This window comes from Callospermophilus lateralis, unplaced genomic scaffold, assembly GCF_048772815.1.
Source record: "Callospermophilus lateralis isolate mCalLat2 unplaced genomic scaffold, mCalLat2.hap1 Scaffold_193, whole genome shotgun sequence".
Classification (NCBI taxonomy): Eukaryota; Metazoa; Chordata; class Mammalia; order Rodentia; family Sciuridae; genus Callospermophilus; species Callospermophilus lateralis.
Window position 1 is genome coordinate 227,834 of NW_027512944.1, and position 25,921 is coordinate 253,754.

The 25,921-nt window shown below is 31.7% G+C and overlaps 2 pseudogenes; both read left to right on the forward strand.

Annotated features, from left to right (window-relative positions):
• LOC143388422 (zinc finger protein 280D-like) overlaps positions 1-14,432 on the forward strand; it is a 54,885-nt pseudogene extending 40,453 nt beyond the window's left edge.
• Positions 14,433-14,820: 388 nt separating this feature from the next.
• The window catches only part of LOC143388427 (axin interactor, dorsalization-associated protein-like), a 36,746-nt pseudogene continuing 25,645 nt past the window's right edge, over positions 14,821-25,921 (forward strand).

Here is a 25,921-nt window from a genome sequence, read left to right on the forward strand (position 1 = left end):
GTGCCCTGTATTTTAGATATGAAGAAGTTTAAAGAGGATATCTTATTTACTCAAGATTACATGGCTTGGAAGGCATAATGTGAGATTCAACCTCAGTTCTTTTGATTCCTGACCTAGTGCTTTTGTATAATACCTAAGCACATGTTTCATAGGATTTCATCATAGTCTGTTCCTCACATGCATGAGGAGAGTATAGTCAAGTGATCAATGAGAATGTTGGTAGGCAATTGACCTTTCTATTGTCAACTAAGAGATATAATTGAATATTTTCTATTTTGAACACTAAATGATAAATTTTGTGTTAGTTCCCTTTAAGAGAAGTCTCAATATTAAATTCTTCACACAGTGGAAAAAGTTGATTTAACTCTTTCTTATAACATTTTATAAGTATAAATCCAGGATAATGAGCCCATAAAGGAGAGGTCACATTTACTATAGATCTATTTGTTTTGTAGTTATGAAAGGGTGAGATCAGTCGGCCTTTCTAGAGTTATTTTTCAAGCTTTGTGAAACTTAGACATATATATGAATTTTTTAAAAATTATGTCACAGCATAAAAATAGCTATGGAATGTGCTCTTTTGATAGTCATACAATTTTTATTAACTCCTAATTACTCATTAATAACTGTGTTTAGACATAACTGATTTTACATTAAGTGAATAAATATCAAATTTAACTTTATTTATTTGTTTTGAACATTTGGAGTAAATAAGACTAAATACAATTGCAGTTTATGTGTACTCTTTCAAAATACTTGATGTTTAAATGGTTTTTGTACAGTGATATTTTAATAGTAATATAGTGATTTTTTTGAAGTAAATATATTCTGCATTCTTGTAGGTTACTATTCGAGCTTCAGTTGAACCTCTTCAGTCAGGATCTTCACCTACACCTTCCATTAATGCAAGCACTTCTACCCTTCAGCTCTCACCTCCAAGGACTAAAAATATAACTGCTAAAAATCCCACAAAATCGAATACAAGTAAACCTAATACAACCAAATACAATGCAAATAAACCTAATGGAAATAAGCCTAATGGAAGTAAATCTAAATACAAATAAAAAATCTCTAATATGCAAAAGAAACAAAGTACATTGGCTAATAGCAATAAAAAAATCAAAGTTAATACTGCATTGAGGAACTTAAGGTGATGTTTTATTCCTAATATACAATACCAATTTAAATTTAAGTATAAAAACATTATACTTTAGTTAATTAGAATAGTAATATGGCTCTTACTGATTACTTTTGTTTTAAAATATATTTATACCATTTTCTTTGTGTCTCCACAAGGTGTTGTCGAGGCATTCACAAGTGCATTGAGTGCTGTTCTGAAATAAAAGATTTTGCAAACCATTTTCCTACATATGTCCACTGTAGCTTTTGCAGATACAATACTAGCTGTAGTAAAGTCTATGTAAATCATATGATGAGGTAAGAAGAGTTAAACCTGTAAATTGACAACTAAAATTATAGTACAGGAAGTTTTTGTTTTGAAGCAAAGTTATCCCTATTAGAAACTAGTTTTTCTCCTCAAAGAGCCTAAAGGACCTAGCAGTAAGGAACTTCTAAGATACTATCTGATGTTATTTTCCAACATAGTAACTCAAGTAATTACTGGTCTTAAATTGTAAGAACGGTTAATTAAACTAATAAAATTAGTTTAATTGGAAAAATAATTATTCTGTTTTTTACTTTTCCCTATAGGTATTTAAAAATGGTGATTTTCAAATAAAACTTTAAGTGTTTTAAGCTTATTTAGCATACAAATAAATGTCCTCATTAGGAATATCCTCTTCAAATTAGTCACTTTGAGAGAAGCTGTTGTTTTGTGATGAAATCCAGTGATTACTGATTCTGCTCATAGAGGAATAGCTGTACCTAAATTTATTGATAGTTGAAACTATTAACCTTTTATTCAACTAGTAGCTGTAGCTTTTTAATTAATAGCTAACATTATTGGAGGATTTTCAGTGATGTTAGGAACTTCATTGAATCTGGTTTTCTTTCTATGGTCCTTCATCTGTCAGGCCATCTATACATACATTTGTTCAGTGAAAAGGAGAGACTATTCTGGTTATGATGCCACCGTTGGAATTCTTTTTCATTAATTCATTTAATTTATGTTGTTTAAGTACCTATCATTATACTATGCTAAGAAACCCCTTCAGAACCCACATTATTTTCATTTGTATTTCTTTAATAGGAGAATATTTTATTCTATCAGGGTGGATTTTTATCTTTAAAAATAGTTATTCCATTATAAATGTGATATACTGCTTATTCATAGTGAGTTTGTTCCATTTAAATAAACATTAGAATTAATGTATAACTGAGTTTCTTGGAGATCATGACATAACCTCTGTTTTACTTTCTTATCATTATGAGATACTGCTTTTCCAGAATTCTCCTACCTTTCATGGCAACTTTAGCCCTTCTCTCTCAGTTTTTCTGCCTTGATGATTGGCCTACCTCCTGGTGTTTTGGCTTCTTTAGTGCCAGCACTTCACATCAGCTTTTAAGTTTTGGGTCCTCTTCATTTCTAGTCTCATCCTATATACTCTTCATTCCTTCTGAATTCTTATTACTCGATGATGTTCAGAGTTTTGACTCTTTTTGCCAGTCTAGAAGCATTCATCTAACTTTATAGTCATCGTGGTCCTCTGTTTCGAATCCTGTTCTTTTCTTTGTCTTCTACATTTTTATTCATGCTCACCTAGCATAAAAGCCAGTTTAAGATTTCAGCCTCTTCCCCTTTCTATCTTTATGTATGCTCAATTCTAGAATACAAGAGTTTATTTATTCATTCTGACTTTATAATCTTTAACTTTGATTAAGACCTATCTCTTTATTTTTCTTTTTAAAGACCTCCTTATTTTTACCTACAGTGTTTGTTTAATCCTTTTTCAGTACCCTAAAGATTTTATTTTCATCTTTCAGTTGTTAACCCAACTTATTAATTGCTCAATTGAAGGTCATCTTTTTCATTTTTCCTAAAAGCTAGCTCTTTTCAACTCCAAATATTTTTCTTCATCCAGATATTAATCTCAGAAATTAAGCTTGTCCCATTTCTCCATAGCCAGTTCTATCTTTTATCTCCTTCAATTCATCATAAACTAATTCACTTAAATTGTATCTTCATCCCTATCTCACTATTGGTCTTCTGCTTATAAAAACTTTCAAGGTTTTGTTTCTTTAATTTTAGGATGAGGGAGCTGTGTCCTTCCTGCATATTTTCTTTATTTCTTGTCTGCCTTTTTCCATCAACATTTTTCAAAATGTTTGTTACCAGCTTAATTGTGACTCATTTCTTTACCATTTTGAGTATCATCCCTACCTATCAACTAACACTGACCCTTTAAAGATTATTGTATCATGTACTTATCACCACACTTTTCCTCTTTTTTCATTCTTTACTCCTTAACTTTATTTTTAACGTTGTTGCCACTCACTTTTGAAACGTTTCTCTTTAGTCTCTATTAAGAGGTTAATACAATTTTTCTTCATTTTAGGTAACACCTCTCTTTCATTGCCTGTCTCCAACTGTTTATAGTCCCTTTCTTAGTAATTTTAGCACTTGCACTTTCAGCTTTCAACTTGAAATCTTAGAATTTCAATCTTTTGTTTTTCTAAGATCCAAATCTGTGTTTCTAATTATTTTGTAGATGCTTTTACCCTAGACCGACTGGCACCTCAATAGAACAACAACAACAACAACAAAAGCCAAATATTATTATCTGTCTCAGATTCACATTACTACCATCCCAACTTTTTAAGTTCCATCTCTTTCAGGGCACCATTTTGTGTGAATGTTTAGATCCAGCTAGAAATAATTTACTGCTCCAAGTTTCTGAAACTCAAGAAGTTCTTTGGATTCACTGTGCATCATGGCTTCCTGAGATTGCCTCCCAACCACTGCAATATCTGATACTCCTATTGCTCTAAACCAGGCCCCATTATATTTTCCCCTAGTATACTTCTGGGTAGAATGCTAATCTCTTATTCTGTTCAAAACACAAAGCTACCTAAGGATGTCTTTTATTTTGCCCTTAATTTCTAAAGGATCAAATTGGAAAGTATTTTGTGTTTCTTAAACTAAGGTTCATCTGGCCTTCCTTATCCCATTTATCATACGTTTCCTTCCTGTCCTGAAGAACTTCCAAATCCATTATATCTCCAACCATTTGCAGTTGGCTCAAGACATTCTTCTTACCCTTTTGCAAACCACCCAAACCTGCATTTTATTGTCATCACATATACTCCTTATTCATTGTTAGCTTCTTTCTCCTTTTTTTGGTTTTGTTTTTCCTTTATTGATACTGTCGTTTCCTTTGCCTTCTCACTGAGTAGCACACCCTTATTTCTACTTATTGCAGATACTTGATCTAGGTTTGAAGTTTTTATGAAGGGAAGCTTCATTTCTCCAAAAGATGTGTACATTCAGTTCTTACCCTATACCATACCAACTCTGTAGCCTTTCAAGTAGTCTTTTTCTTTCTGGTCTCATACCTGCCCAGTCTTCTATAAAGAGACACTGATCCTCATAAGTTGGCTAATCTTTTCTAAAGTATTTTTCTTCCCATACTTATTTTATATAGTAGTTTTTTCTTATTCTTTATTAGTCCCCATGACACCCTGTCCTTCCCTCTCAGTTCATCTTTCAAACGTCTGGTCAATTCTTTTGAATTGTGTACCATTCATCTGATCTGCCTTTCATTTTGTTTGTGTATGTAGAATCTCCTTGAGAAGTGGTCTTTGTATTTATCATATCACTTACTACTTTATAAACTATAAATGATAATCATTATTTATAATTAGAAGAGGCCCCAAACATAATCTCAAAGAAGAAATTAAAAAATCTTGAAGCTGTTGAAACATCTTTAAAGTCAGACTCTTTGAAGGAAAAAGATCATTAACTTCATAATTATAAATTATTTTTTTAAAATAGTATTACTGGGGTCAGTTTTTTGAATTATTGTACTTTGCTAATAGCTTGTAAGTAGTAATCGAAATCACCTGAGAAAGTAAAAATTAACTACTATATAATCTTACTGTTATTCCTCAAAAAAGATATATGAGACAACTTTTTCTTCTACATGTAAGAGAATTAAGTTAATGGACATTACTAATATCTCTTTTTAATAGTATTTATATCACCCAGATTCATTTTCACAAATACTGATTATTACATACTAGGAAGGTACAGTTTGTGTTTTAGTCAAAAGACCTGACAAGAACAATTAGAGAAGGAAAAGATTATTTTGGAGCTCATAGTTTTAGAGGTCTCCGTCTGTAGATGGTTGACTCCATGGGCCTGGGCCTGAGATGAGGCAGAATATCATGGTGGAAGCAAATGGTGGAGGAAAGCAACTGGGAACATGGCATCAGGAAGGAGAGGCAGAGCACTCTCATGATCACAAAATATATATCCAAAGACGAGCCTCCAGTCACACCCTACCTGCCTACAGTTACCACCCAGTTAATCCCTATCTGGGATCAATGCACTGATTATGTTAAGGCTCTCATAAACTAGTTGAGTCATCTCTAAACTTTCTTGCATTGCTCACACATGAGCTTTGGGAGGCATATGAAACCATACAGTTTTCTAGAAAGTGTGATAGGCAGGTAGTATTGGGGGTCAAGTCCTTGCTGTTAATTTTTGCTAATTAGTAGGAGAAATATGTTTACCTAGGTTAATGTGATAAGCAGATGACTATGAGAGCACAGAGAAGGTAAGAATAAATTCTTTAAATAAGAAGTAGAGAAGACTTTCTATAAATGACATTTCTCTTAGGCTTTGAAGAAAGATGTTAAACATTTCCAAGTAAAACAAAAGCTGTTGTAATGATTTGTTCCTGTACACAGAGTTCTGTGTCACTGTTGATTTTTTTTCTTGCATTAATTTATGAATATATATTCATTCCACATTTATTTAATAGCATTTATTCTGTGTCAAACCATCTTCTTCTCTTTCACTCAACCATGAATTCTAGGGCAGGCGACTTACCACTCTAGTTATTATATCATCATTCTACAGTTTACTGTCTTAAATAGTAGGTATACCATCAATATTGTTGGATGTTAAGGAAGTCATTCCTTTTGTGTTTCTCAGAAAGTTAAGTTGTTTCTTGCATGGAATCAAGATTATTAAGGAAAATATGGTCAAAGAGGGATTTTGTCCTCAATTTCCTTGAGGTATAATTTATACCTAATAAAATTTACCTATTTGTGAAGAACAATTCAATGAGCTTTTGGTAATTATAGTCATGCAGTTGGGTAGCAGGTTTTTTAGACCTACGTCTTAACACTGTATTTTTACTGTATTGAATAAAAGTCTTAGCCTTTTCTGTTTTCTTAGGTGTGTTTCTGTATTTCTATCAACTTTGTGGAAATAGGGAAGAAAGGTAGCTTTTTCCTCCTTTTTATTTGTGAGTTGTGATTCATTTTTCCATTCTTACATTACAAAAAATTGCAGTTGTAGAAGTTATGTAGTAAATACAGATGAGTCAAAGAGGCAGTATAAATGCTTTTTTTTCCCCAAAGATAGGGAACTCTAAATCATAACTGGATTCAGACAACTAAAAATTTAATTAGGAACATTTGTAGATATTTGGTTCAAGTTATAGATAGATGTGGAAGCCATCAAAAAGACCCTAAAATATAATTTTTCTCTCTCCTTATCAAAGAATAAATAAAAACAGTATACTTATTTGAAGAGAAAAGACTTTAAAATGTCATTAAAAAAATAACTTATTTTGAACTGAACCTGGTGGTACATACTTGTAATCCCAGTGACTTAGAAGGTTGAGGCTAGAGGATTCCAAGTTGGAGGCCAGCTCATCAATTTATGAGAGACCTAGTCTAAAAATAAAAAGGGCTGGAGGTATATTTCACTGGTAGAGCACGCTGGGGTTCAATCCCCAGTAAACCTGCCTCCCAGTCTTGGACTCATTCCTCTAAGGAAACAATGATTTATATAATTTTTTGCACTCAATTTCAGGGCTTCCCAACCCCCTGATCTCTCTAAAAACTGTGTTTTTGTGATAATATCTTAAATTCATAAATCTCCAAATAATAGTTACCCTAGCTTGAAGAAATGATATTTGAACTCTTCTGAGGCTGTTTTCTAGGGATTATATTTAGCCAGAACATTTCTGTTCCTTTACATACAGGCATCACTGATGTGAGTAGCCATTTATCTAGTTTGTTGGCTACTGCTTTTCAAACTTTAATTTATGTAAGAACCACTGAAAAACTTGTTAAGGCAGTTTCCTGGATCCCACTGCCAGAGATTAATTCAGTAAGTTTGTGAAGAGCCTAAGATTTTGCATTTCTAAATAAACTCTCAGGTGATGGTGATACGGTTTTCTGTGACTTTCAGATATAGTGTGCTGAACTACTTCTGGTTTTCTAGTACAGAAAGCTTTCCTTATTGGCTACAATGTTTGGTTAATGGTTTTTTGTTCTGTGATTAGAGGAAGCATTAAGTTATGAGTTCTGCTTTTTTTCTTAAACCTCTAGTAACAATTACAAAGAACTGTCTAGATGTTTGAATTTACAGATGGTAAACAGTAATATTTAGCTGAAATAGTGTGTACTTTCTAGATCAATTGAATTCTGTTCCCCTGTCTCTATACCAGCATGCTAAGATTATTAAAAAGTTATTTTCAAAAAGTTGATTTCTAATAATAATTCAGATTGTAGCAAAATTAATTTGTTAATAAAAATTTAGAATTGTTTTAAATGTATAATAAATAAAAAATTTAGTTTGTTTTTTAACTCTTTGAGCATTTCCTTTTTACATAATGGTGAGGTATTGATCATCTAAGTATATGCTTAGGGGAAAAAGTATGTGTCATTAGGAATTAAAAGCAAAATGGAATATCAGATCAAATGTTAAATTAAACAGAGTTAATGGTACAGTATTTATTCTGTAGTCTTTTAAAAACTAGAAACTTAAGTACAGACTTGAAATATGTTTATAAATTAATATAATTATTATTATGAAATAATATAATTCTATACTAAAATTATTAAAATGTCTTCTGTCTCTCCAGCTTTCACAGTAGTCGTCCAAGTAAAAGGTTTTGTATATTTAAGGAGCATTCTGAAGATCTCAGGTAACTAGTTGATATTTTTTAATTCTTTCTACTAAACAATGGTTATAATTTACATTCTTTCTTGCATAACAAATTTATTGAAATATAATTCACATGCTGTACAATATGCATTTAACAATAAAATTAATAGGTTATGGTATTGTGCTATATTATACTATACAGTATAGTATAGCATCCAAACCTATAATAGGTTATAATATTATACTGTACTGCTGCTGTACAGCAATGACCACAGTTAATTTTAGTACATATTGGTCATTCCAAACAGAAACCCTTTCCCCATTCATTAGTGGTTATCCCCATTTCTTTTCAACTCTCCCCATTACTAAGCAATAATGAATCTACTTTGTGCCTATGTAGATTAGTTCATTCTAAATATTTTCTACAAATGGAATGATAGACTGTGTATGTAGTCTTTTCCAAATGCCTATAAAGGTTTATGTATATTGTAGCATGCATGTATGAATGCTTCATTTTTCAAAGTGCTGAATGATATTCCATATTATGAATATGTCATAGTTTAGCCATTCATTCAGTTCATTTTCACTTTAGGTTGTTATAATGCTACATTGTGAACATTTACATATTAATTTTTTAAGGACATGTCTTTTTATTTTTCTTTAGTATATACTTAACATTAAATTTGCTGGATTTTATAGTACATTGATCCTTTTGAGGAACTGCTAAATTGCTTTTCAAAGTAGCCTCATTATTTACATTCCCACCAGCAGTGTATGAGGGTTCTAGATTCTTCACAATCTTTTGTAACATTCAGTATTATATCTTTTTTGTTATAGTCATCCTAGTTGCTAGGAAGTGCTGTATCATTGTGGTTTGCACTTTTAAATTAAACTGTCTGGGAGTGCCAGTTTGGAAATCTGAGTGATTCCTAATGGATATTATATTGTTCCTTATAATACCTGAGATATGCCATTAATCTCTTGGTAAATTTATTTCATTGGTGACAAATGGTGTCAAGATGAAATTCTCATGCATTTGCATTGTAAAATGAAAGGAAAAATCAGGCCCCACCAACAATATTTGAATATCAAAAAGTTACTTAAGATACCTATTAAAGTGACACTGTTAATTTTTGAAGCACATATATGAAACCACTGAAATTCTTGAAATCAGTAGTCTTCATAATTCTTTTTTGTTTGTTTCTTTTTCAAATAGAAGCATACATCTTAGCTTCTGTAAAGAAACTATGGATGAATGTTGATAATTAGCATTGGTTATACCACACACTGAATTCAAAATCCATTGAGCACCATTTTTTAAAATTCTGATTTCCTTTGTTTCTTTTTCTTTGTTTATTTTCTGCTTATGTTGCTATTCTCCTTGAAATAACAATATCTTTGTTCCACCAAACTAATTTATTGATAAGAATAGCCAAAGACTTGTTTGATGCTTTGGGTTCATGGAAAAGGAGGAAGAGGGAATGGCATTATGTCTTAGGATCTTTGTGTTTATTATCTCCTATGCTTAGTTTACTCTTTCCCAGATATTATATGGTTACTCCTTTATCTCCACTCTGACAGTGATCCTTTCCTTAATTACTGCATTTGAAATTGTATCCACTCCCCCCATGCTTCACTCTAGCACTTTTACCTCCTTTTAATATTTTTTTTTCATAGTGCATTTGCAATACTGTATATTTTACTTTTTGTTTGTCTGTGGTCTGTGTTCTCTTACTACATTCTATGTGGCTTGTGGTTTTTTTTTTTTTTTGTTGTTGTTCATTTGTTTTTGTTTTTTTAAGCCTAGCATATAGTAGGCATTCAGTAAATATTTGTTGAATAAATTAATGTATATGGAAAAAATATGTATTTGGACAAAAGGTCCCATTTATGATGCTGAGCCAGTAGCTCACAGGAAGATAAAAAATAATGGTTCAATATTAAAACTTTTAGTCTCATTAGAGTGTTTATTGTATTCAGAGAATTTGATTGTTACTTGAGGTACTGCCTTAATAAAGACTTTTATAAGAATGAATAGGATTTATTGCATTTTAAAAATCAGATTTTAATTTGATTTTTACCTCATTGTTGTCTAGCTCAGTTGTGTGTTAGTTTTTTAAACAAATTATCTGATTTTTTAAAGGTCTGGAGTGTTTTTCTCTCAACTACCATTATGTCTCACATTGGAATTGGTCAATTTCTGTGAGTGGAACTTAGCATATTTATAAAATTCCATATCCCCCAATCTTTGTAATTACTTATTGAAATGGAATACTTTTTATTGTGTATATTATGTGTATTATGCATTTATCATGTATGTATTGTAGCAGGTTCTGTGTAGATGATAGGGATAAAGCAATCTTGGAACTAGCCTTCAGGAAATGTTGTTCATTAGGTGGGAAATAAAGTATGAACAGAAGTAACTATGGATTTTAATAAGTGCAATAAGTTATTTCAGAGAAGTGAGAGATTACTTGGAATGATCTGGATAGGAATTAGGTTTACTTTGTTTTTAAGGATGAGTGTTTTTTTTTTAAACTGGCAGAAGAAGCAGAGGGATCTTCTAGTTGGAGAAAATAGCACAAAAGTGCAGAAATGAAAAAGAGAAGACATACAGAAAGTATGGCTAGTAGTAAATGGATGGAACATGATGTTTGTGTGATAGTAATGGATTAAAGTCTGTAGCAACAATTTTGAGCTTACAATCATATTGGAATGCATTGAAAATTAAACTTAGGAAATTTGGACTTAATTCAGAGGGCACTGGAGAACCATTAGTGTTTTGTGTAGATTCAAGTGATACTGAAGGAAAGTTGAATTCAGGGACATACAAGGTGAGTTGTAGGTGCATAAATCATTTAGATTAGGGATCTGAATTAAGGTGGTGAGGTGGTATTACATTGTGTTTATGATGTAATATGGGCTCTGGAATCAAAGTGCATAATTTTACACCTGATTTTGACCTTTACCAGCTCTATGTCCTTGGTAGGCTACTAAGCTAACTCTGTACTGTATAAAAGGGTAATAATTATAACACTTAACTCTTCAGGTTGTTGTAAGATTTAGATGAGATGATATGTTTAAAAGCAGCCTGGCACAGATAAGTACTCAATAAGTTGTTAATATTATAAAATGCTTGACATATTAAATGTTTTAAGAAAGGAGAAAGTCATAGGTGACTATGGTTTGAGCTTTAGTGTCAAGTGAAATGGGACCATAAGAAAGTCAGGAGGAGATGATTTGGGGAGAAAGCAGATGATTTTAGATTTGATGTGCCAGTGAATTCTCTCAGTGCACACATATATCATGCTATTAGAATAGAACTTAAGGAGGAGAAATCAGTCTGAAGTATCCTGTTTGTTTGTATTCATATACTGGTGTAACATATATATTATGTAATGAACATCAAATATATGAACGTTGAATGTATATACTTTGTATTAAACTGATAATAACAGTGATCAGTTAAATGATCAATTTTTTCACCTAAACAAAATTTAGGTGAAACTTTGATTTATTAGAGAGATTCCAAAGACTCTTATAGACCCTTAAGTAGAGGAGCAACAGGCAGAGCAAATAAGGAAAACAAAAATTCATCAAGAACTTACTTTAGTTCTCTCTGCTTTGATCTGCTAAGGCAGCACAATGCTGTCTTATTTTCTCTGGACTTGGGTTTCTTTCTGCTTTCTCTGTACAGACCATCTTTTCTCTACTAATGACCCAACTATAATATTCCCAGACTCACATATTTTCCCAAATCAAGAAATTTGATTAAAAATTCCAATTACAAATCCCTGTTTAAAAACAGATTGAGTTAGTCATGCCATCCCTTTTAAAATTATCTATATCCAGTGGAATAGGCAGTAGCCTGTTCTTTACCAGTGAAACTCTTTTTAGTATCTATGAGGGCAGTTTGTTCATAGAAAAAATTGTAGTTAGTTATTTAAGTTAAGTATTTTACATTTTAACTTTCTTTAAGCTTTTAAGTCTCCATACTCCATTTAGAATTTTAGAAATACTCCATTTAGAATTTGAGTACTTTTTAGTAATCACTTTCTAGAGGAACTTTAATTTAATGTAAGATAAAGTTCATTTAAATTGAACAGACTGAATTTTTTTCAACAGTGACATTTAAGTTCAAATTACTTTAAACAATTTAGTGTCATTTATCCATTAAATATACTTGATTTTCTTTTAAACGGCACTTCAAATGCTTGACCCAACTAGCTCCCAATTGCTTAACATTTTAATAAATCTAATAAGTTCAATTATATAGTGGCTTTCTAAGTTCTCTGAACCATCTCAATATTTTTACAGTCTTAATAATATTTAAGATACTTTTCAACTAAAAGTCACGAGATCAAACACATTTTAAATATGAATCTTAAGGCCATTGACACATAACTTTAACATGCCAATTATGTTTAAATACTTCAGATAGCAAATGTTATTCAGTTTAATTCAGTGAGTGTAAGAACTATTCTAGACTCAGAAAAAGTTTTTCATGATTTTGGGACTTGTTTCCTAACTTCCTTTGAAATTCCTTAATAATTTCATGTGTTATTTAAGAATCAAGAACATATTGGAGTTCTCCCTGCTTTGACCTGCTAAGGCAGCATGATGCTGTCTTTATTTTCTCTGGACTTGAGTTTCTTTCTCCTTTCTCTGTACAGCACTCACAAGTTTTGTTAAAGAGAATGAGTAGTATAGGCCCCATCAGGTAGGCAATAGCATTCACAGTGCTGGGATGATGAGGATTCAAAATTTGTGGACTCCAACATATTTATTAACTACGTCAGTTAATTCCATGTTAAATAATAACCACCCTTGGAAGATCATGCTAAAACCTTGGCATGTAGTGGCAGGTATCATACTATACTTCTAAATACTTTATAATTTTCTTCTAATTTTGTCCTCAACTAAATAAAACACTAGATTATAAATTTTATTCAAGTACTGAGTGGCTTTTTTTGTTGTTGTTGTTCATAATAACAGTGATACAGTTGTATAGACAACCTCAGTAAATATATATTGAGTGAATGAATGCTATTCTCACTTTGCAGATGGGCAGAGGAACAAATAGAATGTGACTTGCCTATATTATTGCAAATTGTTAATGGAACCTAGACTGGTTGTAGGTCTTTTGACTGGTACAAAAGATAAATATTTATAAAACATAAATACTCTATGTAAATAAGTAGTAGCAAAATTTGGACATAGCTGTACCATTTTATAGAGAATCATTTCAGTTACATCAAATTTATATAACAAATAACAAGTTACATTTATTACACAAAAAGATAATTTGTGGAAAAATAATCATTGAACTTGTATATAGATTTAACAACAGATAAAAACTTTTCTTTTATGCTATTTTTTAATAGGGGCATTACTCTAGTGTGCCTTAATTGTGATTTCCTAACTGATGTTTCTGGCTTAGATAATATGGCTGCACACTTAAGTCAACATGAAACTCATACTTGCCAAGTTGTAGTAGAGAAAGGTACGTATATATAACTGTGCACTTGTGGATTTTGTTATTTATTCCATTATTTTTGGTCAACCACAATATGAACTCTTTACTAAATTGTTACTCTCATCATAGTTCATATGCTGTTGTAAATATAAAACTTTTCTTCTAATTTCAGTTTCTGTCTGTATCCCAAATTCTGAACATCTTTCTGAGTAAGTTTAATTTTTTTCAGTGCATTTTACTTTGATGGATTTTAGCACTTACTACATTTTTAAGTGTATCATTAATAGCAATGAAAATATTTTTTAAATGTTTTTTAAACCTGCTTGTTGAAATAGGTTCCTGCTCTGTGGAGCTCGTGACCTGGTGCAAGACAAGTTGGAATTTCCTAAGTTCAAAGTTCTGAGATATTTTCTTACACAAAGCCAGTCAAGCAGCCAAGTTTATGACACTAGCTTTCATTATTCAGCTCTGTTCAGCTTGTAAATGGGTTCAGATTCCTGTTCTACTTTATCTTTGTGTCAAGTTGACATATCTTAACATACATATTTTTTCTCCAGTTGGTTTTCTCTAAAAATAACTTATTGCTATGGTCTTTTCTTACTTTGCTTATAATAATTTGTGTTTCTCTCTACTGCACTTGCCTTCAGAGTAATACATTCCAAGTGATATGGTTGTTTGTCTTCTGTTTTGTCTGCTTCTTAATTTCATGTCTTAAGTTTTTGGACCAGATGATTGTCCTTTTTCTCATTTGTTGTCTATCATTGCGCTATCTTTTTTATCAGGTGCAGAATCAGCCCAGAGATTTCAAAAAATATCCAGGGTACACCTGGACAGTGTCCCCCTTCGATGGACACAACTGATGACTGTGTATAAACTATATTATCACCTGTAACTTCATTTTTTAAAAATTGGTTTGACTAAAGCAGGACAAAGCTTGCTAATTATTGTAGGTAATTAGTTGAATTTGTGTGACACTAATAGGTTTTAGCTTAAGCCTGATCTTTCTTTACCATCAAGTTATTCTAAATAGTTGATTTGCCTCATCAGCTATTGCCATGTCACATGTTTATGCTTTTTGGTTACTGTTGAATAGGTCTAATTTTTAGATTGAGTCTATTGTCATTCTTAGAAAATGACTCTTAAGCTATAGAAACTTGGATTCTTGCCTTATTGTCACATTTTGGCAAAACATCTTGCCTATATTTTAGATGATGGTCAATACTTTGAAGAAGAATGAAGTAGGGAAGAGAAATACAGGAATATGGGGTAGAAATTAGGAGACCACCATTTTAAATCTGGTATCAGGGAAAACCTTGCGGGCACATGACATTTTGAGTAGAGGCTTTTAACTATTTTTAAATTGAATTATCTCTTACCTATTGAGTTGTAGGTGTTTTTTATGTACTACAGATAAAAGTTCTTTATTTTTACAATATTTTCTCCCAATCTGTTGCCTAATTTTTGAAAACAGGATTATTTTAATTTAGTCTCCTTTATTCTGATTATTAGTATTTATTTAGTTTAAAATATTTATTCTTAAGTTTTAGATGAACACAATATCTTTATTTTACATTTATGTGGTGCTGAGGATCGAACCCAGTGCCTTGTGCATGCTAGGCGAGCACTCTACCACTGAGCCACAACCCCAGCCCTGATTATTAGTATTTAACCAGGAGTTGAAAGCTATACTTTTTTTCCTGACAAGAATCCTGCTTAGGGGCTGGGGCTGGAGCTTGGGCTTATTGGTAGAGTGCTTGCCTAGCACGTGCAAGGCACTGGGTTCCATCCTCAGTACCACATAAAATAAATACATAAAATAAAAGGTATTGGTTCCAACTAAAACAAAAAAAATAACAAAACAAAAACTATTTAAAGAAAAAAAAAGAATCCTGCTTAGGTTGATATCCACTCCTAGCAAATTATATGTAGAAATATTCAAATAAAGAAACTATTACACTATAACTTCCCTGAACTCAGGGATGTATAGTTGACATTGCTAAGGGTGTATAGACCGTGAATTCCTGTAAGAGTCCACATAGGTCAGCAAGAGTTAAAAAAAAGAAAGCAAATACAGAAAAAGGACAATGGGCCATATTTATTTGTACCTTCTCCTGCATAAGAATTCATAAAAATGTGAGACTATGAGTCAGTGAATGACATTTTAGGAAAATATATTGTGTGGTTTCCAGCTTTGGAAGCAAGTAAGTAAATGGATGAAAATTTGACTGAGTAACATGGTGGAGCTATCTTAGCAAATGTTAAGATTTTTTTGTAAGAATTTCTTGCTTAATGATAAAGGATGCAGACTTTTCATAAAGAGGATAGAGGCCATTGAGAATACTACTTGATCTTTAAGGGTATGATTGCATAGAATAGAACTCCTATCTAGTTCTTGTTTTTTGCAACTGTGATGAACTTCTTCTTTAATTGCCTTTTCTACCTAGCACTTGCTGTCATTCCTACTCCCAGACCTCAACCAGAATAGCAATCTTATTTTCAAAATATTTTGCTAGCTTTTTTTTTTTTACATATACCATAAAACTCACTATTTTAACGTGTACAGTGAAGTGGTCTTTAATGTATTCACAATGTGTTATAACCATCACTATTGTAATTCCTAAAAATTTCTCCCACTCCAAGAAGAAACTTCATACCTGGTATCAGTCATTCTAAATTTTTCCATATCCTGGAAACCACTCATCTGCTTTCTTTCTCTATGAATTTACCTTTCCTGGACACTTCATGTAAATGGAATCATATAACATGACCATTTACATATGACTTCTTTTTATATAGCATAATCTTTTTGAAGTTCATTCATAACTGTAGCTAGCATATTATGTGAGTTTCATTCCTCTTTATGACTGAATAATAGTCTACTGAATATATGTACCACGTTTTGTTGATGGAAATTTTGGTTTTATGACTTTTTGATTATTACAAATAATGCTGCTATAAACATTTGTGTACATGTGCTTTGTGTGAACATTTATTTTTAGTTCTTTTGGATATATCCATTCAGGAGTTTGATGGAGCATACAGTTCCTCTGTATTTAACTATATTAAACTTTTCCACAATGGCTGGCACCAATTTACATTCCCATCAGCAATGTATGGGGGTTCCAGTTTTTTCCGTACTCTCCCTACGCCTATTATTTTCTTCATCTCTTTAAATTATATCCATCTGCATGGGTGCTAAGTAATTATTTTATGATTCTGATATGCATTTCCCTGATGTCTAATGATACATAATATCTTTTCATGTGTTTATTGGCCATTTTTATAACTTGTTTAGAAATATGTCTAATCATATACTGTGTCTAAAATTGGTCTCTTTTTTTTCCTCTCTTTCTTCATAAGAGTAAGTCTTTGCCTTTTGCTGTCTCAGAAATAGCTTTGGATCTTCACCATTGAGCTTGGACTAGCATCATAAATTCATCCTGGAAAACTCACTCAAGGCCTACCTGCCATTTTTAGATATGATGATAACTGGGCAAGCAGTATTTTCTGTTTTTGATTGGTGGACGGCTTTTCTTTATTTTCCATTTAAAAATGTTTCAAAAGCATATTTTGATGGAGTTATTGTCATGGCTGTAATTTGGATTTGGGCAAATCTCATTGGGAAATGAATTATGATAGAATGATAACATATCTATGGTTGATATATTATTGGTGCTCACTGGAAGTGTTAAAGTAGAATCTGGACAACTATTTATTGGTTGTTTATAGAAGAAATTAGTGCATAGTAAAGAAAGTTGAATTATGTGCTTTTTGAGATTCTTTGCAGCTCTAAGATTCTGAAATTTGTCCCAGTGAAATGGTATAAAAAGTATCTTATTTCATCATTATTTTGTACAAACTTTTTTTTTGTAAAAAGTTTGATTCTCAGGGTAATGTAGATTTGCCTTGAAAATGTGGAATTACTTCAATAACATAACAAAGTATTATGCACTTTATTGTTTTTAAGAGATTTAATTTGTTTTACTTTGTTGCAGTTGAGATAGTTTGCTTTCAGTTCTAAAAAATGTTTTCTTCTTACAGATTAGCAAGACATCTACAAAAAGAGGCCCAAGCTCAACACAACAATTCTGAATTCACAGAAGAGCAAAAGGTACCATCAAATAATATCTAGATATATTCAATTCCAAATGAAATTGCTCTTGAGTCCATTAAGCAGAAAAATAAACAAAAAACTGTTATATTTAAGTAAAAAAAAATCAGATTGATTATGCTTTGCCTAACATTAAGTGAACATTTATACAGATATATAACTTATCACTTAATGAATTACTTTAGTTAACTATTTAGGCCTTATTTAACTCTAATGGAAGTCATCCACACTTTTAGTTGAAAAGCGTGGGTAACCCAAAGACTGGAGTTTGTTCCGAGTCACTTGGAAAAACAGAAGGATTGGGAATAAGTGCATTCCACCTCAATGCTTAACTATGAATTTTCATAACTCTTTATGTATCACCTCTCAAAGCAAAACAGAAAACACCCACAAAACCCCCCAAACCAAAAAACAAATGGAAAAAAATTAGCTCAAGTCAAGAAGTTGGCGTACAGATCTGTCAGCTAAATAAATATATAAGATTGCAAAATGTTTCAGTACTGTTCTTTCTTCCTTGAATTAAAATTTTTGTATATCAAGTTGATTCCCTGATAGAGATTATGTAAAAGGGGATACTTTAAAGTAACTTCATTCTAAAAGAAGAGAAGAAATGGGAGGAAACAACTCCCATTTTCTCCTGGCTCAGAGTAACTAGTTTTAAGTCAATTTTTAATCCTGTAGATAGTGAAAAATATGTGTTAGTCTTTTCCTCATCTCTTAAGAAAAGGCAATGTGAAAATCCTGGTGACCTAATTCACTCTTATTAATACTTTTCTTTTTTTGCACAAGGGGAAATGGGATTAATTTTTGCATAACTTTTTAATTAAACCTAAGCAAGTTTTTAGTCCATAGGCCTGTGTTTATTAATTCTTAGTTACAGGAGTTTGGGGAGAAAAAGCCCCCAGAGTGTTAGCTGTATTTCTTGCCCAAATATATTTGTATTTTTAAAATATTTAAAATCTACTTCAAAAAAATTATGTTACTGCAATTTAAAAGGGTGTTTTTCTTTTTTCCTTAATAAGTGCTAATATCCACAATAGATTTAAGAGACTTAGGATCTTAGTCCTGGAAAATAATTATCACAAAGGAAATAGCTGATATGCTTAAGGAAAGGAACAAAGACTGTACACTATACCACTTCTATAAAATTTGCGAAGTCTGTCTAGGAGTTGTTTATGAAATGATCAGCAGGCATCATTGAATTAAGACTTAAAATATCTAAATCTTGATGAATAGAATCTTAGATATCCAGGTACATAAATTAATAGTTAATGAAGTATGTTATAAATATGAAGACAAAATAAAAAAATGTAAAAAAGTTTTAATGATCCCATATTTTAGTCACCTGTTTGCCTTCAGTTAGTTAGATTTCTCCAGCATTTGTTGCTCAGGAGTAGAACCTGTGAGCCACATGGCCTGAGATTAAAGTCTTTTGACCTCCTAAAACATTCTAAAATTACAAAACAAACAGGTTAATATCAAAAAATGAACCTTGTTAAGTGATGAGAAAAAAATTAACTTTTTCTTGATTTTTTTTAGTATTCTGAGACTAGAGTTGGTGTTGATAATGCTATTGATTCTTTAATTTATAGCTGTTTAGCTTGTCTTTGGTTATAAAGACCCCCAGATCTTGTACTTCAAAAGATCCAGGAGGCTGCAGGTCCTAGAGGAGAGAGCTGAGACCTAGAGTCAGAAGACTGAAGTCTTGCATCCTGGCTTTGGCTCTGGGCCTGATTTTCCTTATATAAGACATGAGAGATTAGAGAACTCTTAAGTGACTTTAAAAGGTCTTTCCTTCCTAAAACTCCAGTGACCTCTACATGTAAAGTGGTCTGTACCTCCTCCTCTCCTGGAAGCCTGATTTCTGAGGAACATATTATTTATAATACCTGCCCAGGAGGCATTTCTGGCTGCCAGGTGTAACTGCAGACAGAGCTTCTGTCTGCCTGTCTATTCCTTGGTCTTGAAGAAGGACCCCAAGTCATTCTGTTCTACTATATAAGGCAAGTTATATTCATTTAAAGGTTTAAATTTCTGTGAAAATGCAAGTGAAATATTCACAACAGACAGAAACACTCATATTGATGTATAGGCCTTATATGATTGTTCCATAAGAAAAAATTATCAAAGTCTTCAGTTAATAATGATTAGAAAAGAGAGGTCTTCAAGACATGTTCTGGGAAACACTGGCTCTTAAAAATTAATAGATTGTGTCTGTGTGTATGTGTGTGTGTCTGTGTGTTGTGCTAAGAATAGAACCCAGGTCCTCATGCTAGGCAAGCAAGCACTCTGTATATTAGTAAGCTACATCCCCAGCCCAATAGGCATTACTTGCACACAGTTTGTAACTTCTCTGGACTTTTAATATTCTAATGTGTATGTTGGATATTTTAAAGAGTTTGGTTGTGCAGTATTTTAAAAATTATTTGCTTTTGAAAAGCTCCCCTCCTTTCTTTACAGAATATTTCATTGGATATAGTGTTCTAAAGAACATAATACAGGAAATTTTGACACATACTGTTAGATCTGCATTAAATACTATGCCTGTACATAAGCTGGAGAGAAAACTGAATTTATTTTTCTCCAAAAAGGAAAATAGAAAATGCTTTTAACCTTATTCTTTGCAAAAATGTTGTTTTATTTTGAGTTATATTTCTTATGCTTATACTATTTCATGTATTGATAGCAGTGACGAGTTATATAATTATGCCAACCATTCAGTAGTTAGTGGAACTTTGAAAAATGTTTTTGGTTTTTAAAAACCAATCTTATTACTAAAGTGCTTTCTTTATGAAACTTTTTGCTGTCTAGTTCACAGTGAGCTCTCAAATATATTTGATGAATAAATGTTTTATTAAAATAAATCCTAATTTTTAAGAGAATAACATATTTTTCCAATGTTTATTTTATATCTAAAGAATTCTAAAGCAGAACTACTAATCTGTCTAAACCAAATTAATTGGTGATAGAATAAAAACTTCACATTTATTTCCTATTTTTAATATTCTCAAAGATTTCTAGTTAAAACAAGAGTTTATGATTCTTATTTGATCCTCCCTCACGATTAGTTCCCTTAGCTTTCATTTCAGTTTTCAATAGTTTTGTCATTATAACAACTGGGTTTAGTGGCCAACAAAAAGCTGCCAAAAGCTTTCATTCTGTGAAATTCCCTACTTTGGTGTAGTAGATTTTCTCATGTAAGATTCTGGACAAAATAGAACATCCTGTCTCATGACACTTAGAAAGTTTTTCCCTGTTTTGAGTCAAACTTGGTGGTAATGAGAATCACAGCACTATATACTTGTTTTATGTTTTATCGATTCCACCTTTCTACTTCCACTTTCTCTCTACCCTAGTGTTATCTCTCCTCCAACAGCTAGATGGAAGATGAGTGGCTGCTTAAATATTTAAAAGTTAAGTCTGGATTAAGAAAGACTGTACTGAATTATGTTTATTTTCAAACTGATTTTATTCATTATATAAATTGAATACATTTTAGCAAAATTAATTTAGCTCATTAATTGTCCATTTTTATTCCATGTTTTCCTTTAACTGATCTTTAGGGCTCTCAATTTTCTTAGCAATGACAAACTAAAGTAGATAATACTCTAAAAATGATACTGTTTTCTGTTTCTTATCATATTAGGTATGAGCAATTAATTTGAATAAAATGCTAGTGATTTAAGTCTTTCTAAAAATCAAACATCACTTCAGTGCTTGGTTTAATGTACATTAATTAAAGTAGTCAATACTTATACTCTGGAATATGTGAACTTGTGCTTCTTTATCATTTTTCTGAACTGTTCATTTTAAGGAAGGTGACACTGTTTCAGTAGCAAGCACTTGATTTTGACATCAATAAAATCTACATGTTTTAAAAGTTATTGCCACAGCTGAAATAATAGTGTTTCACTTCTTTTTTAATACTGAAGCTGGGTGTGGTCCCTTAGAATAGTTATGAATAAGGCCTGTTGGTATTTTACCATAGTTCAGTACATTTCTGTATAAAAAGCTATTGCCTTTGCTTAACTTGAAGAAATGTTTAAGTGAGAATAGTTTGTTAGTGGTTTCTTATTGTTCAGGTACAACATTTTTATCTTAAATGTTTGAAGTGTGAAATAAAATGGATTTTAAAGTCAAGAAGGAAAAAAAGCTAACCACTATTTTGAAGATTATCTCATTGATACATCTCAATACAAGCAAAATTCTTTTATAAAATCAGTTTTGAAAGAATATAGTAAAGAATATAGCTAAATGGAATTGATTGAAGTGTGTGGTTTTATTGAATATCTTGTGTGTTATATAGAAGGCATTGATGACTGGGACAAATTACTTAACCTGTTCATACTTCAGTTTTCACACCTGTAAAATGATCATAGCTAACTCTGAGTTGTGGGGAGGGTTAATTAAATTAATGTTTATAAATCACTTAGGAGAGCCTGTCGGAAAGTGTTCATTAGTTATTAATAAGTGGTTAATAATTAACAGTATTTGTTATTAATAAATTATTTGATTATTATATTTATACTTAATTATTTACTAGTTTTGCTGGAGTTGAGTGGTATATTTGAACAACAATGATTGGGGATATTAGACTTTATGTAGAAAAGATTGCTTACTGCTGGTTTCTATACATAGCTATTTAAGAGGATGAATAAACCTGAGTATTTTGCAAACTATGTATAAATATAATTTTCAAATGTAATCTCTTTTCAGATTAAAATTGCATATTTTCTAAGCTTTTATATTGAAATTTTTAAAAGATTATGGAGATAATTAAATATTATTACTTGTGTGTCTGAGAGGCATATCTTGCTCAATAATAGTTTTTTTTTTTGTGAGTTGCTATCCTAGCTGTTTGTTGATACAGTAATTGAAGAGTGTCCACTAGCCTAAGCACCAGGGGCCAGGGCAATACTGTTACTTCCCTTTACTCCTCTTTTACCTTTCAAAGAACATTAACCAAACACAAAATCACCAAATCCCCAATTTACTAAACATTTTGTAAGTCATACATAAAATGCGTTCAGAAAAATGTGTCAGTTTTTTTCCAAAATATGTCATTTTGTAAGCATTGTAAATGATGTACACAGTTTTTTGCTTTTATGATCTAAACTTATTCCTAAAGACATTTCAGAAATATCTTTTTTGGAAGGACCTAGAAGTCTCAGTGTCATTGTTCAGCTGCCTGCCCTGATAATTTCTTTTATGAATCTCATGAATCTCCCCTTTTCATTTCCACCTTAGCTATTCATATTCTTATTCTGAATATTGTTTAGACAGTTTGAAATAACTTAAATGATTTTTCCTTCAGTTTTTCCCCTTTCCTTTAAATTATGTATACATTGCATACCTGTATCACAATAGCTAAGGGGTTTTTTTGTTTGTTTTTTTAGAAAGAATCTCACCGTGTTGCCCACACAGGCCTTAAACTTTTAGGCTCCTGCCTTAGCCTTCCCAGTAGATGGTACACATAACTATGCCCAGCTCACAACAGTGTTCTTAAGGGCATGTCTGTTTAAAAAAAAAGAACAATAAAAACACACTTCTGTGTAACTTATTGTTAAAGAAATCCTAGATTCCTCAGCAAGGAGTTTGTGGAAGGTCCATTTTCAGAATGACTATGCCCTACTTCACTTTACTTTTCAAACCTATCCCTCTGCTTTCAGTTGGGGATTTTAAGTAATTGAACCATGACAATTTTCCAAACTCTTTGATTTGGAAATCCTCCCTAGTCTTTGGGACTGGATTCCTAATATAGATCTTGTTCTTTTCCTTTAGGACATAAAAGGAACTTATTTTGCTGAAGCTTATAGATTGAGTGTCTCTCTTTTTAATATAGTGATTTTGTATATGTTTTATCACACATAATAGAACATGAGCATATTAAAAGCAAGGACTGTGCCCTATCACATCTGTTTTATAGCTTATTTTATAAAACAGGTAGACTGTAAAATCTGCACCATTCATCACAAATACTGATTTTGTTAATATTGCCTATGTTTTTAAACAAGTCAGAATTGAGCTTTAATCAGAATTAAATTAGACCATTGTGCTATCTTTCAGATATCTTTTAGTAAATTTCAGGCTTTATGAGAAGATGATTGGAAGGGAAGATGTAAAAAATCCCTTTTCATTGCCCTCCCCCTTTTTAATTTTCTGTTTTCTTTTTTAAAGTTAGTATTTGGGGGCTAGAGTTGTAGCTCAATGGTAGAGTGCTTGCTTGCCCAGCATGTGTGAGGCACTGGGTTCAATCCTCAGCACCACATAAAAACAAATTAATAAAATAAAGGTATTATGTCCATCTACAACTAAAAAAGAGCTATTTTTAAAACAAATAAAGTCAATATTTTAACTTACAGATAACAAAGATAGTACATATAAATGGGGTAACATGTTTTGATACATGTATATATTGTGTGATATTTAAATCCAGTTAACATTTTCTACTCACTTATCATTTCTTATGTTTAAAAACTTTCAAATTTTTCTTTTTTCTTTTGAAATGTAGGATGCATTTATTTATCCCTCCACCCACCCCTACTGGCTCCAACCCCTGGTAACTACTATTCTACTTTCAACTTCTATGAAATCAACTTTTTTGTATTCCACATGAATAAGATTTTTTGGGTCTTGTCTCTGTGCCTGGCTTACTTCATTAATATAATGATCTTGTTCCATCATGTTGTTGCAAAGGATAGGATTTCTTTATTTTTATGACTGAATAGTATTCCATTGTGTATATATAACATTTTTTTTTATCCACTTATCAGTTGATGGACTCTTAGGTTTCCATTTCTTGGCTAATAGGAATAGTGCTGCTATGAGTATGGGAGTGCAGGTGTCTCTGCAGCTTACTGATTTCCTTTCCTTTGGCCACATATCCTGGAGTGGAATTGTTGGATCATATCGTAGTTCAATTTTTAATCTTTTGAGGAACCTCCACACTGCTTTCCATAATGGCTATCTTTGTTGCCCTTTAAATCATATCTAGACCTATCACCAAACCAAACTTGATTTAGAATTGGTTATGGCATATTAGTTTAGAGAAGAATATATACTCATCTCTCTCCCACTTCTCAGCCCTTTGTCTTCAGATTCTCTTCTCTAAAATCTGCAAGGTGCTAGAAAAGGAATAATAATTTATTTAAAGAAGTATAGATCTCTTTTGTAAATTTTTTAAATTGTAGATGGACACTATATCTTTGTTTTATTTTTTTTAATGTAGTACTGAGGATCGAGCCCAGTGCCTCACACATGTGAGGCAAGTTTTCAACCACTGAGCTAAAATCCAAGTCCCTATAGATCTCTTATAAATAAAAATTCTTGATTTTAGTAACTGACAGTTAAAATTATCTTGGGATGTATAGCATTTTTTTCCCTACAGAAAACCATTGGCAAAATTGCAACATGCTTGGAATTGCGAAGCGCAGCTTTACAGGTAAATGGATTTTTTTAATGAATTATTCTAAATTGCTCTAATAAGATATTAGACATTCATGCCCAAAGCAATATTATCTCAGAAGGGTTTTATAACAATTGGAATTGATCAGTTGAACTCACACTTAAATGATTTAGTTCATACTTTGTACACTGTAGAAATAAAAGATATGATTTTAATTTTTTCTGTTTCTATTAGCTTGAATATTCCAAAAATCAGTTTGGAACTTTTCATTTTCTACCTTTAAAGCAAGAAATATATTTATTTTAATATTTGATTCTTGCCACTTAAAAGACATAGGGTGTAGTGAAATCTTTGTAATGAAAAGATATAATATGCATATTTTAAATTTAGTCCACACAGTCCCAGGAAGAATTTAAACTGGAGGACCTGAAGAAGCTAGGACGAAGTAAGTTTTGTTTTATATTTTTTAGTGATATTCCTTTAGAAAGAGTTTTATCTGTTGTGAATATTAAGATTGTTTAGCACAGAAAGTGATTGGATTTATTTCTCTTATTTTTTGGTGCTTTTAAACTCCTACAATATTTGCATTTTTAATTACCATTTGGATTTCATCTTGCAGTATGGGCAAAGGCACAGTGTGAATAACTGAATGAATGTAAGTTAATGTAGCCTTTTTAAAAATTTTTTTTTAGTTGTAGACAGATACAATACCTTTGTTTTATTTATTTGTTTTTATGTGGTGTTGAGGATCAAATCCAGTGCCTCACACATGCAAGGCAAATGCTCTACAAACAGAACTATAACCCAGCTCCTGTACTCTTTTTTTTATTGAGATAAGATTGCACA